The sequence below is a fragment of the Acinonyx jubatus genome, chromosome A3 (assembly GCF_027475565.1).
Source record: "Acinonyx jubatus isolate Ajub_Pintada_27869175 chromosome A3, VMU_Ajub_asm_v1.0, whole genome shotgun sequence".
Classification (NCBI taxonomy): domain Eukaryota; kingdom Metazoa; phylum Chordata; class Mammalia; order Carnivora; family Felidae; genus Acinonyx; species Acinonyx jubatus.
In genome coordinates this window covers 73,395,194-73,412,933 of record NC_069388.1, presented here as the reverse complement: position 1 = coordinate 73,412,933, position 17,740 = coordinate 73,395,194, and the positions used below count along the sequence as shown (strand labels likewise).

The 17,740-nt window shown below is 35.7% G+C and overlaps 1 protein-coding gene across 6 annotated transcripts in view; it reads right to left on the bottom strand.

The window, feature by feature from the left end:
- CCDC85A (coiled-coil domain containing 85A) overlaps nt 1–17,740 on the bottom strand; it is a 200,554-nt gene that overhangs the window by 95,391 nt on the left and 87,423 nt on the right. The window lies entirely within an intron of this gene.

Below are 17,740 nucleotides of genomic sequence, written 5' to 3'. Positions count from 1 at the left end.
TTTTTACATTGTGCATGAAGTGTACAGTATAGATTCTGAGAAGACTGATAAATTCAGTAGGTATAGTGTAATTCTCAGAGCAATGATTTAAAAATATAAAAGGGTAAAGCTAAACATTTTGATTAATGGTAAATTAAATATTAAGTAAAAATGAAGCAAAGGGAAAAGAGAAAAAAAGTAATATTGGACAAATAGAAACAGTTATGGATTTGCAACTACGTTGATGGAACTGGAGGGTATTATGCTAAGTGAAATGAGTCAGTCAGAGAAAGACAAATATCATATAACTTCACTCATATGAGGGCTTTAAGAGACAAAACAGATGAACATAAGGGAAGGGAAACAAAAATAATATAAAAACAGGGAGGGGGACAAAACAGAAGAGACTCATAAATATGGAGAAGAGGTTTACTGGAGGGGTTGTGGGAGGGGGGATGGGCTAAATGGGAAAGGGGCACTAAGGAATCTACTCCTGAAATCATTGTTGCACTATATGCTAACTAATTTGGGTGTAAATTAAAAAATAAAATTAAATTAAAGAAAAATAAATAAAGCATAAATAAATAAATACATACATACATACATACAAGAAAAAAAACACTTATGGGGTGACTGGGTGGCTTAGTGGGTTGAGCGTCAGACTCCTGATTTTGGCTCAGGTCATAATCTCACTATTCTTGAAACTGACCCCCACAACAAGCTCTGCGCTGACAGTGTGAAGCCTACTTGGGATTCTCTCTCTCTGCCCCCGCTGCATGCTCTCTCTCAAAATAAAATAAACTAAAAAAAAACCTTAAAAAACAAAAAGGAAACAAATGGTTTTTCTCAACTCAATCATGTAAAAATACATTGAAATGAAATTAACAAAATATTTTAATTAAAAAGTAGAGACTTCCAGATTGAAAAACCAAAATCCAAAGATATGCTACCAGAAAGGCACTAAAATAAAAATGTATGAGGTCGAGGTAAAAGAACAGAAAAACATACACCATGTAAATGATATGCATTTAAAAAAGATGGTGTGAATATATTAACAATAACAAAAGACTTCAAGTCAAGGAATAATACTACAGATAAAGGATAATTCATAGGGACAAAAGATAGGTTTGTCAGAAAGATAGAACAGTTATAAATACTTATGTGCATAATAATAGTACTTCAAAATAAGGGAAGAAAGAGGTTATAGTACAAAGAGAGAGAGAGAGAGAGACAAATGCAGAATCATAGTTCAATATCCCAACACACCTCTGTCAGTAATTGACAAAACAGTAAACCAAAAATTAGTAAGGATTTAGGCATTTTGAACATTATCAACTAATGAACATTTAAAAACCATTATATCCATAAATGTCAGAATTCACATTCTTTTCATGTGCAAATTCTCTAGAAAGATCAATTAAAGTCAAAATAAATTTCAAATTGTTGAAATATTAAAGATATATATATCAAACAGAATTAAATTAGAAGTCAATGCAAATATCTAGAAATTCCTCAGTATTTAAAAACTAAAGACACTTGTAAATAACCTGTTTATTAAACAGAGTTTATTAAACTGTATCACAGAGAAAACTGAAATTAATGAATGATAGCACACACTATATCACCATGTGTGGGATACAGGTAAAGCAGTGCTTAGAGGGAAATGCAGAGCTTTAAATAACTAGTAGAGATAAAAGGCTTAAAGTCCATTATCTACATTCCAAGAAGCTAGACAAAGTGAAATAAAAATTAGACCCAAAATAATTAGAAGGAAATGATAAAGGTAACAAAATAAAATCAAAAATAAAGAAAAACAAGCTAAATGTTGTTTATTGAAAAGATTACTCTAACTGATAAACCTTTATCAATACTGATTTAAAAAAGAGGGAAACACAAATGGCAAACATCAGAAGGGAAAGATGTAAGATTCTATAGATCCTACAGATACAGAAACCACATACCAGTAATTTTAAAATTTTAGATGAAATAGACCTATTCCTTGAAAAACACAAATTACCAATATTGATTCAAGAAGTACTCGCATAACTCTGATGTCAAAATCAAACAATCATTTTTTTTAAAGTTGCATACCAAAGTTCTTCATAAAAATAGGCTAAACATTTTTAAATAAAATATCCTAACCCAGCAAGATGTAGGAAAAAAACGCATGCGTAAGTAGGTTTATTCCAAATACACGTTTGGTTTAATAGTCAAAAATCAATGTAACTCACTTTAAGAGAATAAGAAAAAACCTATCATCTCAATACACACAGAAGAAATATTTGACATAATTAACACCCATAGATGATGAAAACTCAGGAAACTGGACAGATAGGTACAGGATTATAAAGGACATCTACAAAAAAGTGACAAGGTGATGGAATAACTCAGATTCACATGCAAGAAAAGGAATCTAGACACAGACTTTACATCCTTCATGACAATTCAAAATGCATTACAGACCTAAACATAAAATGCAATACTATAAAACTCAGACCATTAACATGGGAAAAAAACTAGCAGAACTTGAGTATGGTGATGACTATTTAGATACAACATCCAAGACATGAACCACGAAAAAGCAATTGATAATCTGGACTTCATTAAAAACGTCTGCCCTGGAAAAGACGGTGTCAAAAAAAGACAAGCCACAGACTAGGAGAAAGTATTTGCAAGAGACACATCTGATAAGGGGCTATGCTCTAAAATATACAAAGAACCTTTACAACTCAACAATAAGAAAACAAATAACCAGATTTGTTTTTATAAAGGGCTGAAGATCTTAACAGATACATCATCAAAGAAGGTAGCAAATAAGCACATGGAAAAATGTTCCACATCATATAAATGTCATCAGGGAAATGCAAATTAAAACAATGAGATACTACCACATTCCTACTAGAATGGCCAAAATCCAAGATGCTGGGACAACAGGAAATCTCATTCATTGTTTGTGGTAATGGAAAATGGTACAGCCACTTTCGAAGACAATTTGGCAAGTCCTACAAAATTAATATTCTTACAATACCATCCAGCACGAACAATCCTTGGTGTTTGCCTAGGGAAGCTGAAAACCTGTGTCCACACAAAAACTTGCACACATATATTTACAGCACTTTTATTCATAACTGCCGTCACTTAGAAATAATCCATTACATCCTTCAATAGGTGAAGTGATAAACTGGTACACCCAGACAATGGAATACTATTCAACACTAAAAACAAATGTGATATCTAGTCACAAAAAGGCATGGAGGAAACATAAATGCATATTACAGAGTGAAAGAAGACAATCTGAAAAGACTACATACTGTATGATCCCAACTACAGGACATTAACAAAAAGGAAATACAATGGAGAAGGGGAAAAGATTAGTGGTTGCCAAGGGCTTGGGAGTGGGGGAGGGAATACAGAATAGATGGAGCACAGAGGATGTTTGGGACAATGAAACTAATACTAATTTTGCTATCTGGTAATTCTATTATGGTTATGGGGTGGGGCGGGGCGGGGGGTGGGGGAGTCCTTACTTCTCCTAGATCTGAGAGATACACTATATACATATATACTTTACACCAGGGATTTCCTTTAAAAAACTCTAGAATAATACTTCTATATAACTTTTGCAGTGAAAATGTAAAGGATAAAAAGACAGCTAACCATTTCAAGATTTGAGGTTACAGTCCCATAGGATTTGAGGACTGATAGTTTTCCATCTTTTAGAACTCTAAAAATCACCTCCTGTTATGTGGCAAAGGTTATTTCAGCTATGTATGTAACTGGCTCACACACACATACAAATACTAGTGGTGAATAATAAATGTCACAAAACAGACAAAATTAGTTAAATGACAAAAGAGAAATTAAAAAACCTCAATCACACTAAAAAAAAAACAGTGACAGGTAGTAGTAGAATATTGAATGCTTTCTCTCTAAGATGAGAAAGGACTCCACCATTTCTTTACTTTTTAAAAAAATTTTTTTACATTTATTCATTTTTGAGAGACAGAGACAGAGCATGAGCAGGGAAGGGACAGAGAGAGAGGGAGACACAGAATCTGAAGCAGGCTCCAGGCTCCGAGCTGCCAGCACAGAGCCCGATGCAGGGCTTGACCCCACGAACTGTGAGATCATTACGTTAGCCAAAGTGGGAGTCTTAACGACTGAGGCATCCAGGCACCCCAGGACTCTATCATTTCTATTCAACATGATACCTGAATTCCTAGCATGTACATTAAGGCAATAAAAATGAATAATATAAATTAAAAAGAGATACAAATGTCTTCATTTGTATATCATATCTTACACAAAAATTCTAAATAGTTTACTATACTACTAGAATAAGAGAATTTAATTGTCACAGGATACAAGGTTAACATACAAAAGTCAACTATATTTCTCTATACTTACAGAAAAAAAAGAAAATATTTTAATGGCATTAACAATACTATAAAAAATCTTCAAGAATATATTGAAGAAAAGATTTGCAAGACCATTATTTTGAAAAATACAAAAAAAAAACTGCTAAGAGAAATCAAAGAAGCCTAAATAAACAGAGGGTAAAAAGAATGGCTCAGTAGCATTAAGATATATACATTCAACGCAACCTAAATCAAAATCCTATCAGACTTCTTCTAAAGATAACTGATAAATTGATTCTGAAATATATTTGACTTCAAATGAACAAAATAATCTGAATCAAAACAACAAAGTTTAGAGAATTCACACTACCTGATTCCAAGACTTATTATAAAGCTACAGTTATCAAGACATTGTTGTATTAATAGAAGAATAGACAAACTGAACAGAGTCCAGAATAAGAACTATACAAATATTGTCAATTGATCTTTGACCGAGATGCCACAGTAATTCAATGGAGAAACAAAAGTCTTTAATAAATTGTGCCGGGGTGTGTGGGTGGCTCAGTCAGTTAAGCGTCCGACTTTGGCTCAGGTCATGATCTCACTGTTCACGAGTTCAAGCCCGGCGTTGGTCTCTATGCTGACAGCTCAGAGCCTGGAGCCTGCTTTGGATTTTTCGTCTCCCACTCTCTGTCCTTCCCTGCTCGTACTGTCTGTCTCTCAAAAAATGAGTGTTAAAAAAAATATTTATAAACACATACATAAATACATAAATACATACATACATACACGCATGCATACACAAATTGTGCCAGAACCTGGATATTCATATGAGGGGGAAAAGAAGAAAAATCTACCTTATGTTTTCTTTTATGACATAAGGAAAGGTTTAACTTGAAATAGATCACAGTTCTAAAGGTAAAATCTAAAATGATAGTTCTACTTAAATACATAGGGGATAACATTTACAATCTCAGAGTAGGCAAAGATTTCTTAGAAAGGATAAAGTGCAAACCTAAAAACATGTTTAAATTGATATACTAAACTTGATAAAAATTAAGGTTTCTTGTTCATCTATTAAGAATATTATTATTACATTACTGAAGAAAATGACAAGTCAAGGCTGAAAAAAATTTGCTATATATACATGTCAACTACACATGTCCTATCTGTTACACACATGCCACAGAACTACAGACTATAAGAAGAACTACAACTCACTAAAAAAGATGGAACAGTCCAATAAATAGGGCAAAATACACCAACAGACACTTCACTAAAAAGATACACAAATGCCCAATCCTCACAACGTCAAGTCTTTGACATCATTATTCACCAGAAGAATGGAAATGAAAACTGCAAGTGATGATTATAAACCCACCAGAATGGCTACAACTAAGAAGCCTGAAACTACCACATGTTTATGAGGATGTGGAACAACTAGAGCTCTCAGACCCTGATGACGGTAGCATGAAAGGGCATAACTTCCACAAATCATCTACCGATTTTTGCAAAACTAAAGTCCAACACACACCTACCCTATGACCTACAATTTTACTCCTAGGTATTTACTCAAAATAAATAACATAGGTCCACAAAACACGTTGCACATGGCTTTATTTGTGGACTAAAACTGGAAACACAAAAACCAAAGAATACAATCATGTATAAACAGATTGTGTTATATTTATATACCTGAACAGACACATATTGTTTTAAAAAAAAAAAAAAGAGTGAACTGACGATACATACATCAACATGGCTTAACCTCAGAAACATGTTTAGTGAAAGACTGCAGACGCAGGAGTAGACACTACATAACTGTACTTATTTGAAGCCCCCCAAAAGGCAAATCTAGTCTTTGGTGCTATAATAAGAACAGTGGTTGTCCAGATGGTTTAGGGATTGAATGTAAGGGGGGACAAGGTTACTTTCGGGGGTGATGGAAATGTCCTACATCTTCACTGAAGCATTGGTTCCACGCAAATACCCTTTTTCAAAACTCATCAAATTACACACTCGTGATACATGGATTTCACTCTTCAAATTGTTACTGAACAAAGGTCAGAATATAGGACATCTTAAAAATACTAATTTTTAATGCTACAGGAAACTGTAAAGTTTCATTAGTTCATCATTGTACCTAGTTAATAACACAGCTTGATTAGGACATTGTACTACCTCTTCACCAAACGTTTGTGTGTCATGTGTATGAGAGAATGAGAGAGAGAATGGACCAGAAACAGCTTCTCTGTTAGATGTATTTGCTAACATTATTGCCTCTCTCCCCCACATCATCCACATCATTCTTCACTGATAATGTCTAACACTTAAGAGGGAAACAAGGATCTTCTCAGTGGCTGCATCCTGATTCCTATCACTCTTGGCAAACTGCTTGGATCTTTAAGCATCTCACTCTCTTTGACAAAGAAGTGGCCCACCCAAAGGCATGAAACATTTTCAAACACTAAGTTACACTGCACTTGAGAGGTCTTTAAACACGATCTAAATTGCTCAGTCTATGGATGAGAAAACTGAAGTCCAGAAAGGATAATGACTCTAACTAAACCATATAACCTCGGGGTTAAGAATGAAGCGCCTTGCGCAGCTGGCTCAAGGCAGAGCCAATTCCAAATGCCAGGCCAGTGAAACTGCATGAACCATCAAATTCTGCAGAAGTGAATGGAAAATGCTGCACAGAGCAAAAAGGTTCTAAGAAAGGATGACAGACACCATGTTTTAAATAAATGCATACCTTGTGTTAAGAGGGGTTGAAGACAGTTTGCAAAGTAGTTTAAAAGGGATTTTAAAACTTTGGGATTTATTTTTCTTTCAGGTTTTGGATTTAAGGTTTAGGGTTGATATCAGCAAAATTGCAACATAGGAATTTCTAGTACTCATCCCTCCTCCCCAGAAATATTTATTTGAATTGTCTGCACAAGAAAATACCTTCACAGGAACAAAGGATTGCCAAGTGAGGGATTACAGCACCTGGTCAAGAACAGGAACAAGAAAAGCATATTCAATAAGGTAGAAAAGATAGATTCAACCTACCCACATCACCCCTCCTCTAAGCCCAGGCAGACCAACCCACAGAGAGACACGCTCCCTGCAGAAGGAGAGTGAAGTCAGTGCTTGACATCACCATGGATCCCAGAGCCAACCCACCTCAGCAACAGGTCAGCTCCTACAGTCACAAGGAGTATCATAGGAGCTCTCATAAACCCAGCACCCCAGCTCAACCCTAAGTGTGCATTCCTGTTCAATGAACAAGAAAACAAGTCATCTGAAATCACATCCACTCACAGGAACAAAAAGAAAAGAAAATGGAAAGAATGAGGGAAGCCTATGTGAATTATGGGATACCATTAAAAGAAACAATCTATGCATTACTGGAGTTCCAAAAGAAGATAGGGAGAAAGGAGCAGAAAACTTACTTAAGAAATAATAGGGGCACCTGTGTGGCTCAGTCAGTTAAGCGTTGAACTTCAGCTCAGGTCATGATCTCACCGTTTGTGTGTTCGAACCCTGTGTCGGGCTCTGTGCTGACAGCCCAGAGGCTGGAGCCTGCTTCAGATTCTGTGTCTCCCTCTCTTTCTGTCCCTCCCCTGCTCATGTTCTGTCTCTCTCTCTCTGTCAAAAATAAATAAACATATTTTTTTGTATAAAGAAAGAAATAATATCTGTGAACTTACCAAATCTGGGAAGAAATTCAGACTTCCAAGTTATTGAAGCACCCCAAAGACACATTATAATAAAACTGTCTAAAATCAAAGACAAAAACAATTTTAAAAACAGTGAGAGAAAATTAATTTCTCCCTCTTCAGGCTACAAGCATATTTCTCAGTAGAAACCTTGCAGGCTAAGATGGAACGGGATGATATATTCAAAGTATGAGACAGAAGACAGACACACACATGCACACACGCACGCACACACAAACCCTGACAACCAAGAATACCCAGAAAAGAGTTCTTTCAAGGATGAAGACTGATTGAGGCTTTCTCAAACAAACCAAAGCCATGGCAGAGTTCATCACCCTGCCTTACAAAACATGCCCGAAGTTCTTCAAGTTTAAATGAAAGCACGATAATTAACGATATGAAAACATATAAAAATATCAAACACAATGTCAAATGTAAGTATATAGTCAAATTCAGCATACTCTAATACAGGAATATGGTAGAATATTAATCACTTAACTCTAGTATGAAGGTTTAAGGTACAAAGGAATTAAAAAGAACTAGAGTTACAATAGTTTGTTAGTGAATACACAATGTAAAAACAAGTAAATTATGACATTACAGAAGTAAAATATGGGAGGGGGAGAAAGGGTAGAATTTTTGTATGTGATCAAAGGTAAGTTGTTACCAGTTTAAAATAGAGTGCTGTAATTGTAAGATGTTTTATGTAAGCCTCATAGTAAGTACAAAGCAAAAGCCTAAAGTGTATACATAATAGAAAGAGATGGGAAACAAAGCTAACCACTATGGAAAATTCACAAGAATGTCAGCAAAAGAGAAAGAAAAGAACAAAGGAACTATAGTCAGAAAACAATTAATTAGATGGTATTATTAGTACTTACCCATCAATAATCACTTTAAATGTAAACAGATTAAATTGTCTGATCAAAAGCATCAAGTGGCGGAATGGATTAAAAGAAAAAGTCTCAACTATATGCTGCCTATAAGAGACTCATGTCAGCTCTAAGAACACACATAAGTTCAAAGTGAAGGGATGGAAAAAGATATTCCATGCAAATGGAAAACAAAAGAGAACAGGGGGTAGCTATGATATTACCAGACAAAAATAGACTCTAAGTCAAAAACTATAATAAGAGATATGATGATAAAGGGGTCAATTCATCAAGAAGGTATAACACCATAAACATACATGCATCTAACACTGAAACAACTAAATATAGTAAGTAAATATTAAAAGATCTGAAGGCAGAAATAGATAGCAATGCAATACTAGTATGGGTCTTTATTATCCACTTTTAACAACAGATAGATTATACAGACAGAAAATAAGGAAACACTGGACATGAACTCTACCTTAGATCAACTGGACCTAATATATACAGAACATCCCTCCTAAAAGAATACAAATCCTTCTCAAGCAAACACAGAATAGTCACCAGAATAGATCAAATATTATGTCAATAAAACAAGCTTTAACATAATATTAAAATCACACCAAGTATCTTTTTTTAACCATAATGGTATAAATTTCACAATCAGTAACAGAATGAAAAATGTAAAATTCAAAAATGTGGATATTAACACACTCCTGAATGCACAGTAAGTCAAAGGAGAAATCAAAAAATATCTTCAAAGAAATAAAATGGAAACACAATATACCAAAACTTATGGGATGCAAAAAAGAAGTTCAAAGTGAAAAAACACCTGCAGTAAGGAAAAAGAAAGTTCACAAATAAACAACCTAATTTATACCTCCAGGAACTATAAAAAGAATAACAAACAAAGTCCAAAATAGGCTGAAGAAAGAAAATCAAGATAAGGCAGAAATTAACAAAGTAGAGATCAGAAAAACAACAGAAAAGACCAATGAAACTAAGAGCTGGTTTTGGGAAAAGATAAAATAGAAAATCTCTTAGCTACACTAAGAAAAAATAGACAAGCCTCAAATAAAATCAGAAATGAAAGAGACATCACAACTGACAACAGAGTTAACAATAATCACGAGATGACTATAAACAATTATATACCAAAAATTTTGATAACCTAACAGAAATGGATCAATTTCTAGAACACACAAACTACCAAGAGTGAATCATGAAGAAACAGAAAATTTGAACATATTGATTACAAGAAAGGAGACTGAAACTGTTATCAAAAACCTACCAAAGAAAAGCCTCAGACTGGAAGACTTTACTGATCAATTATATCAAAGATTTAAAGAATTAACATCAATTTTTTTCCAACTGTTCCAAAAAAGTAAAGAGGAGAGAACACTTTCAAACTCATTTTACTACACCAGCATTACCCTGAGTCAAAAGCCAGAAAAGAACACTACAGGGAAACTACAAACCAGTATCCTTGATGAATATAAATGCAAAAATGCTCAAGAAAATACTAGCAAACCAAATTCAACAACACATTAGAAGGATTATATATCCTGATCAAGTGGAATTTATTCCAGGGATTCATGAATGGTCCCACATACACAAATCAATAAATGTGACACAGCACAATGCCAGAATAAAAGATTAAATTCATAGGATTCTTCTTAATAGATGAAAAAACATCTGATAAAATTCAAAAACCCTTCATGATAAAATCTCTCACAAAACTAGGTATAGAAGGAATTCACCTCAACATAATAAAGGCTATAAATGACAAATCCACAGCCAACATCATACTCACCAAAGGTCAAAAACTTGGCCATTAAGATCAGAAACAAGATAAGATGTCCATTCTCTCCACTCCTTTTCAGCATAGTACTGGGAGTCCTAGCCAGAGCAATTAGGCAAGGAAAAGAAATAAGAGGCATCTAAATTGGAACAAAAAAAGTAAAATTCTGTTTGCAGACGATATTATCTTATATATAGAAAACCTTAAAGATTCCACCAAAAAACTGTTACAATTATTAAATGAATTAAGTAAAGCACAGGATACAAAATCAACATACAAAAACCAGTTGTTTCTATGCAATAATGAGGAACTCTCCGAGGAAGAAATAAAGAAAATGATTCCATTTACAAGCATCAAAAACAATACTGAGGAATAAGTTTAACCAAGGAGGTAAGAGATGTATACATTGAAAGTTGAACATGACAAAAATAAATGGAAAAATAGTCCATGCTCATGGATTAGAAGAATATTGTTAAAATATCCACACTATCCAAAGTGATCTATAGATGTAATGCAATTCTTTCAAAATTATAATGGCATTTTTCACAAAAATAGATCAACCCTAAAATTTTATGGAAGCTTAAAAGATCCCCCAAGTGATCCTGTAAAATAGAATGAAACTGGAGGCATCATAATTCCTGATATTAAACTTTATTACAATGCTATAGTAATTAAAACCATATGGTATTAGCTTAAAAACAGACACACAAACCAATGGAACAGAATAAACAGCCCAGAAATAGATCCACGTGTATACAGTCAACTAGTATTTGACAAGGGAGCCAAAAATACTCAGTGGAGAAAAGATGGTCTCTTCAATAAATAGTGCTGGGAAAATTGGATATTCACACGCAAAATGAAATTGGACGCCTTTCTTATACCACTCACAAAAATCAGCTCTGGGTTAAAGACTTAAATAGAAGACCTGAAACTAAAAAACTACTGGAAGAAAACACAGGGACAAAAGCTCCTTGACATCGTTCTTAGCAAAAATTTTTGGATAGGACACCAAAAGTGCAAGCAACAAAAGCAAAACAAACAAGTGAAAAGTGCATCAAACTAAAAAGTGTCTGCACAGAACAATCACCAAAATGAAAGTCAACCTATGGAATAGGAGAAAATACTTGCAAACCAACTGATAAGGGGTTAATCTCTAAATACATAGAGAACTCATACAGCTCAATTGAAAAGAAATCCAATTAAAAAAATGTCCCTCCCATGCCAAGCCCCTGAGACCGAGTGTTGGGCACTGTTTAAAAGGACAGAAATGAGGTGAGCCTCAAGCCAAGCATCAGCTTGAAGAATTCAGCAGAACAAGACTCAAGAGTACTTTCTTACATATCTCTAAGTGGCCAGAAAGCTCCATGATTACCCAAGTTATTATTAAAAGAGCAGTTCAACATAGCATGTTTGAAGGCTGTGATTAGAGAAAAATTAAACCATTTCATCTATGTACTCTGTCCTGTTCAACTCAAATAATCAGTTTATGTTATGAAGAAATCATTTTCTTGGTTTTCTTCTTCAAAGGTTGAGGAGAACAAATAACCAAACCAACAGAGAATCTGGAAATTGGCATGGTGGAAAAACATAAAAGATACAGAGGTTCTAATGACACTACACAGACAGTCACCTACTAAGCCTCTAGCCGGAGTGGATGTCCTGAGCTCCTGACTATATATCTACCTGTCTACTGGACATGTCACTCCAGTTTTTTTTTAAAGCTCCCCACACTCAGCATACTCAAGACTGAAACTGTTGTCATCTACCCTCACCTCACATTCTCCTGTCCTCAGTTAATCCAAGCATGTAGCTCCAGTGCCCTTCCCAGCCTTCATTAGCTCTCACCCAGCCTGCTGCTTTCCCTCAACCTCTCCCTCCTCCCAGCTGCTCCTCTCAGTCATCGTCCATGCTCCCATCACACTGATACTGCCCAAAGGCAAATAAGATTACATTATACCCCTACAATCCTTCAAAAACTTCCTGGTACCTTCTTCGGCATCCAAGGTCCTTCAAGATAGGGGCCATGCCTACCTCCCCAGCTGCATCTCCCACATGTCCTCACATGCTTCTCTAACCCCACCAAGCTGTTTGGATCCCCACGACCTCTCGTGAGATACTTCTCTTGTATGTTGTTGCCTCTCCAATGTCTTTTCATACTATCTTGTCTGAGTTACTTCAACTCACCTTCCTAAAATCAGAGCAAGAGTTACCACATCTCAGAAACCTAGCTGAGCTATGTGCTATTGTCACTACATTACAATGTTTCCAAAGAAAAGACTATACAGGGTAGCTCCTTAGGAGACTAGACTGACAGTCTAGAACCTTTTCTTGCTCAGGTTAGCACATTCTATGCTGAGCAGAGAGACTTGTACACTGAAGGTGCTTAATAAATGTTAGCTGAAAGAATAAAGACATGAATGAACCAACGAAGATATGGATTCTGTCAAGAATGTCTTCCAGAAAATTGTGAAATGTAATATATGAGGCAATTATCATTAAACAAGGTAAGCTTTGAATCCTGCCTATGACTTTACACAGGTCACGTGAATTTTTTATGCTCCCCTGTCTCCACTGCCAAATGGAGAGATTGGTTAAATAATCTTTAAGGAATTATTCTCAACTTTAAAATTCTATAGTGCTATGACTCTGTGTTAACACAGAATCAATAAGGAATTTAAAGCAGGAGAGATTTCAGTTGGACATAAGAAAGAACGTCTTAAGAAAATAAGGATTTTCTGTTCCCAGAGTTTTCAGGAGAAAACCAAACAACCATCTGCACTTTTAAAAGGTTTAATCATGCCCTGAAAATGAGAAACCATGTGAGATGATTTTTAAATTTTACCTCCTTTCCCACTTTGTAATTTTAGGATACAGACATCAAAGGTACAGGTAGAAGTTCCCAATTAGGGAAGACCAGGGGAAATTTTATTCAAGAACTGTCACACGGGACCAGAATCCAGCTTTCTCATTTGAGCTGCTGAGCTATCATGAAAGAATCAAAACAGTCATTGAAGGCAGAAAGACATGTCAAAATGAGAGGACTGTGTGGCCTTAGAGCAACCTAGCAACTCAGAGCATTTGTCTGCCTTTAGAAGGTCTGTAGACTATATTCCCTGCTCCTTGGATTGTATAATAATTCTGAGACCTTAGGGTTCTTTTGAAACAGGATGATGCTTGCCCAAGCGGTCACTGGTTTGGAAATGCAATCCAGATGTACATCAACCTTCAAGTTAAAATACACTCACTAAGACTTAAAAACTGCCTGGGTCTCTCTAATCACTTAGCCTCAGGATGCAGTGTATCAAGAGCCAGTAAGCAAAATGAAAAGCACTAACAAAAAAAAAAATAATTCCTAGGTCCATAACCTTGAAACCCAATCCATGCATATTCCTGGGAATAATTCTACATTTACACCCAAAATCTTAAGTTAAAAGAAAAAAAGAAAAAAAATTAATGAGTTTCTAAATTTACCTAATAGGAATATAAGAAGGGGAGGTGCCCTATATCTGTTTCATATAGTGTGAAATTGTCTCTAAGCTATCAATCTCACTAAACTGATTAAGTGTGAAATAGTTCTTTCCTGAACCAAATTTAAGGAGAACCCTATGGAGGATGAGGAAACATCATGAGGCTAGACCACAAGATCTTAGTTTTTCCATCCTATTGTCTCAGAGTCTTTTCTCCCAAATTGCAAAACTAGACATACATATGGTACCCAAACAGAAGGACAGATTTAATAAGAAGTTTCATGATGAACTTTTGCCTCCTGTTTCCCAGAAGGGAGAACCAACTTCTATTTTGTTTGCTACCAAGCGAATTGTGTTCCCCCAAATTCTTATATTGAAACCTTAACCACTCATATAATGGTATCGGAGGATGGGGCCTTTGGGAGATAACAAGCTTTAGATGAGGTCATAAGGGTCAGACACTTATGATGGGATTCGTGCCCTAATAAGATGAAACTCCAGAGAGTTTCTCTTTCTCTCTCCTTGTCCGAATGCACACTCCCAAGGAAAGACCACATGAAGACACAGCGACAAAGTAGCCATCTGCAATCCAAGGACAGAGATTTCACCAGACATCTAATTCTGTTGGCACCTTGATCTTGGACTTCTGGTCTCTTGAAACATGAGAAATAGGGGCGCCTGGGTGGCTCAGTCAGTTAAGCGGCCGACTTCGGCTCGGGTCACGATCTTGTGGTCCGTGAGTTCGAGCCCCGTGTCGGGCTCTGTGCTGACAGCTCAGAGCCTGAAGCCTGTTTTGGATTCTGTGTCTCCCTCTCTCTGACCCTCCCCCGTTCATGCTCTGTCTCTCTCTGTCTCAAAAATAAATAAACGTTAAAAAAAATTAAAAAAAAAAAAAAGAAACATGAGAAATAAACTCCTTTGTTTAAGCCATCTCATCTATGGTATTTTGGTATGGCAGACCAAAATAAGACACAGATTATGCTCAACAGATTGTGATAGTTAACGTCCTTTGTCAATATGGCTGAGTTATGGCACTCAGATACTTAATCAAACACTAGCCTAGATGTTTCTATGAAGGTATTTGTGGAAGTGATTAGTCTTTGCAATCAGTAGACTTTTATGTAAAGCAGGTTATCCTCTACAATGTGGATCCAATCAGTTGAAGACACCGAGAACAAAGACTGTGGTTTCTCAATAAAGCAGCAATTATGCCTCAAGACTACAACAAACTTTGCCTGAGTTTCCAGCCTATTAGTCTGCTCACATTTTATACTTGAACTCACATTACCTAAATTTCCAGTCCGCTGATCTGCCCTATAAACTTCAGTCTTGTCACTTCTCCCCAAATGTTCCTTAAAATAAATCTCTATTTCTTTTTTTCCATGTGTATATGCATAGATAGATAGAACACACACATATATACATACACACACACACACGTCCATATATGCTCTTTGATTCTGTTTCTCTGTAGAACCCTGCCTAATACACAAGCCAAGCAGAATGGTGTAACACAAACACAGAATAAATAATCAGTGATGGGGTAGAGTGGGGTAGGGAATAAGAAGAAAGAAAACAACACGTGGATCTTTCCACAGTTATCCACAAGGATTAAGGTAATTATTTATAGAGTTTACTGAAATATAGGATAGTATTTTAGACTTAACTGATTTCACTGATAAGCAATGATAGTTAAAATAAAATTTAGTATTATCTACTCTGATATGTTTACTTTAACTTTGTGTTTTGCTTAGAAATAATAATGGCCCAGTTTTCTTACTTGCAGTTTTCAATTCATTTACCTTTAGTATTTGCCATCAGGTGTGCCATATGCCTGACAGAAGATCTGGGCTGCTCCAATAAGTAAACATCAGATATTCTGTCAACTCCATTTTTTTTTTCTTCTGGAGTCTTCCCTCACCATACATTATGTCCCTGTCACCCTACACCTAGGGCTAGCTCTGCTACACAGCTGTCATCCTGGGACTTCCTTTCTTCTTTCTCCAACATTGCATTGTCTTTTTTTTTTTTTTCCTGGAAGGCACAGCCTCCTCTAGATTTATTCATTCATTTTGTTGAAGAGCATCCTTAAGTGACTTTCCAAGAAAATTTAGATGGAAGGTATACTTTTAAATACTTTTATTTCTAAAAGTATTATTTTACTTCACAATTGATTGATCATTTGCTTGAGTATGAAATATTAAGTAGAAGATAATCCCCCCTCTATTTTAAAGGTATTATTGGGGTGCCTGGGTGGCTCAATCGGTTGAGCGTCCGACTTCAGCTCAGGTCATGATCTCATGGTTCATGGGTTCGAGCCCTGCGGCAGTCTCTGTGCTGACAGCTCAGAGCCTGGAGACTGCTTTGGATCCTATGTCTCCCTCTCTCTCTGCCCCTAATCCACTCGCATTGTGTCTCTGTCTCTCTCAAAAATAAACATTTAAAAAATTAAAAAAAAATAAAGGTATTATTCCTTTGTGTTCCAGAATCTAGTGTTGTTACTGAAAAATCTGACTCCAGTTCCTTTCTGTTTTTCTTTCTTTTGTCTACCATACTGTGGAATTCCACAATGGTTTTCTTTGGTCTAGGCTTTACCCCCATATACTAAGGCACTCAGTGCACCCTTTAGAAGTGCATGTCTTTGTGCATTTTGAGGTGTTCAAAAACACAGGTCTTCATATTTTTAAAAAAAATGCTTCCTTGTTGATTTCCTTCCCTCTTTTTTGTGGTCTCTTTCTAGAATTTATATTGGATTTGGCCTTCACAAACAGATCTCCTATCTCCCTATCTTTCATCACTATTTTCAAGGTTTTTCTTTTTATTATCGTCCAAATCTTCCTTTGACTTTATTTTGACTAAGTACATTTTTATGTATAAGATCTCTGGTCTATTCTTTAATTATTCCTTTATCATCGCATTCTTTTAGTTCATAAATTCAACACTATCCCAATACTCTTTAGGAGATGGTTATTTTGACATTTTCTTATCTCCATTTTATTTCCTTTTTTTTTCTTTTTTCAATTTGTTCGTATCAGTTTCTCTCACTCTGAAAGTTTTCCTCTAATGCTCTCTAAACTTTGCTGCATATTCACACTTACAAGTTGAGGCACAAAAAATTCTCTGTGGATGGTTGGAATATATGGGCTGGTACTTTGCCTTGGAGTCTTCAATGAAGAGCAATCAACCAGAGACAAGTTTTTTGTTTGTTTGTTTGAGAGGCTCTCAAATATAAGGATCTGGAGACCTCTTCATCCAGGAATCATTCTGTTTCTGAAGACACTAATTTTCTACTCTCCTGCCTCAGAAGTAGAATCTTGTAGATTTATTGAATCTCCTTGTTGTTCAGTCCTTTGACTTATCTTAGTCCTCTGTGTTATATGTGACATTCCTGAGCGTGGAGCTTCCCAGTTAATTTCTCCAAAGAAACCTCAGCTCCAGGGTCTAGTACATAGGGATGGGAGGCTGATGAGAAGAGTATCATGTGACTATATCATGTGGAGAGGTAGCCAAAGATCCAAGTTCACCCTCCCCCCACCATTCCTTATGAAACTTCTGAATA